Raw genomic sequence first — 2,500 nt, 5'->3', positions numbered from 1 at the left:
ATTAGGCAATATAGCGCAAAAAATGTTCTTAAGATAAACCTGTAAAAGAAACAAACTTCTCCAACCACATCTGTCTTCAAAATGGGAAACTAAATCCCTGTCTCATGAATGATTTACTCAAAACACAGACACACACATAGTCGCAGTCAAACACAAACATATGTTCAGCGTATGTGCACAAAGAACCATCGTTACATTTGGAAACACTCTCATTGTTTTAATGTAATGCTGGACAGCCTCAAGTGCCTGGACCTGGCCGACAGGTGTCCAGAACAGGAACAGTGATGATGTAACAATGACCGCAAGGTCATAATTAATCCGTGCTGGCCCTCTGATTGGTTCAGCCTCCAAACCCTGGGCAGACGCTCCCGCACACGGGACATACCATTTTGCACTCTTGTAAGGGGGGAAGGGTGGGTTCTGTGCTTTTTGGTACCCGCCCCCCCTCTTTGCCACAGATTGAACTTGACCATATTAGCTCCGCCTCCAGATGCAGCTCTTTGTAATGTTCTTAAAGTGGTTTACGTCAGTATTTCTTGCGTTGTCTCAATTTAACATTTTTTTTATTATTATTATTATTATTACTAGCAAATCGGACATTAGTCAACCAATTGCCACTGGCTACAAATGGCACCTGAACACAAAACAAACTGCTTTCTTTTTCCTTAAACGTTTCAAGATACCTATGTCACAATATTTTTTAGAATGGACAAAAAAAATGTATTTATGCGATATTTAGAGCATATTCTCTGTCTCTCTCTGTCTCTTTATCTCAGCCGTAGGTTTAAGCCCTACTTAACAACTGAGTGTGTGCTCCACACGGTTCTGGAGGAGTTATCCACAGAGTAAGGGCATTATATCAAAGCCCAGCGTCTTAATGCAGAGAAGGGGCCAGTGTTTGGGTTGTCTGCAAAATTCTGCAGGCAAACAAAAAAAAGACATTAGGGCAATTGTTTTATAGTTGTTTTTACACTCAAATTGATACGTGTAGTTTCCTTTATTCATGGTTTTCTACAAAAAAGGGAGAAATTGTTCACGAAGGCTCTTGTATCTCCCAGATGATGATTAAAAAAACTGTTAAATGATTTATTTTCTGAGCAAGAGCCGTTTTGCTAAACGATGGACACAAAAGCAGCAATAACCGTACATATTTAACAAACCTAGCCAGTGGGAGGATTTTAAGAAAAAAAGTACAAATTTACCAATGTAAATATTTTTTTTTTTCTTTTTCAATATTGTATTATAAATGTATATGGTGTTTCCTTTTTCAAAAAAAGACAAAATGTTTCTTACAAGATAGCTGTCTCGTTTTGAGTTGAGTTGAGTGTTTTAACCAAGAACATGTTTTGAGGAAAAAAAAAAGAATTACTGCAGTGCGCTAGTGAATATACCTTACAGTTAAACATAGATTCACCCGATCGTTTGCATTTTTTCTTTTTCTATTTTTTTGCAGTAAGTTCCTTAAACCCCCCAAATCATGTTATGTTATGTAACACACAGGAGGGGAGGGGAGTCATATAGATAGAGGCCGGCCTCGGGCCAGACCGGGCCCGATGCTGGCCCGGATGTGGTTGCAGTCTAGGCCTGTCCTCTGAATTTCCTTTTTTTCTTCTCGTTTCACCACCCCTATATCTTTTTTTTAGCCCTATGCTGCTGCTAATACAATATAATCTTTACAACTCTGAAATTATTTTTGTGTAAGAGGTAAATGTATGCTTGTCCTGTTCAGTAAAGCTGCAGAAGATTATGATAAAGTATCAGAAAGAAAGAAAAAAGCCTGGCTTCTATATCTCCTTAAACTGTTCTGTCCCTTACAGGACTTCTATCTCCCAACCTATACTTCCCCCATCTCTCTCTCTCTCTCTCTCCATCTCTTTCTCTCTCTCTGTCTCTCTCCTGGCAGACTATGGTGTAAAGTAACAGACTTTATGAGATTATGTTTGAGAAATAGCTATGCTTATATTCCCCAGTGACTGAATGTACAGTGTAAAAATGCATTATCAGAAATAAAGTTGTTTGTCCAGATAAAGTAAGGAGACCTGTCATGTTGGTGTTATTTGTGTCATGCTCATTATAAAACAGTAATCTGATACGTGGCGTCAGGGCAAGACACACACACACACACAAACGCACAAACCACATACATGTCTGCTATAACGAGATATAAATCTTGTATAAATTAGAAAGCACATGACAAAATTAATATTAGGACTAATCTTGGACTCTGACAAAGATGTAGTAAACATCAACATATATCTGTCTCCGGCGTTCCTCCTTTACTAATAGTAATGAGGGTATTGCTGATTATGTTAGTGTAACCTATATCAGAATGTGTAAAATGTGAAGGTATAGTAATAAACCAAACACACACACACACACACGTGATGATGTAGAGATGGGGATCGTGGTACGGCTACTAAAAAGCTACTAAACTCATTGTATCATGTATGCACAACATTTACGCCTACTTTCAGTCTGCTCGACATTGACCAATGAAATG

General features: G+C 38.4%; 1 protein-coding gene across 1 annotated transcript in view; it reads left to right on the top strand.

The window, feature by feature from the left end:
• The window catches only part of skia (v-ski avian sarcoma viral oncogene homolog a), an 80,358-nt gene extending 78,321 nt beyond the window's left edge, over nt 1–2,037 (top strand). Inside the window, exon 7 of the mRNA XM_062540539.1 lies at nt 1–2,037. This exon is cut by the window's left edge and continues 2,992 nt beyond it. The gene's annotated coding sequence lies outside the window, so the exon portion shown is untranslated.
• The last annotated feature ends 463 nt before the right edge of the window (nt 2,038–2,500 follow it).

The sequence above is a fragment of the Sardina pilchardus genome, chromosome 7, assembly GCF_963854185.1.
Source record: "Sardina pilchardus chromosome 7, fSarPil1.1, whole genome shotgun sequence".
Lineage (NCBI taxonomy): Eukaryota > Metazoa > Chordata > Actinopteri > Clupeiformes > Clupeidae > Sardina > Sardina pilchardus.
The sequence above is the reverse complement of the archived record's forward strand: the minus strand, read 5'-3'. Positions and strand labels throughout refer to the sequence as shown.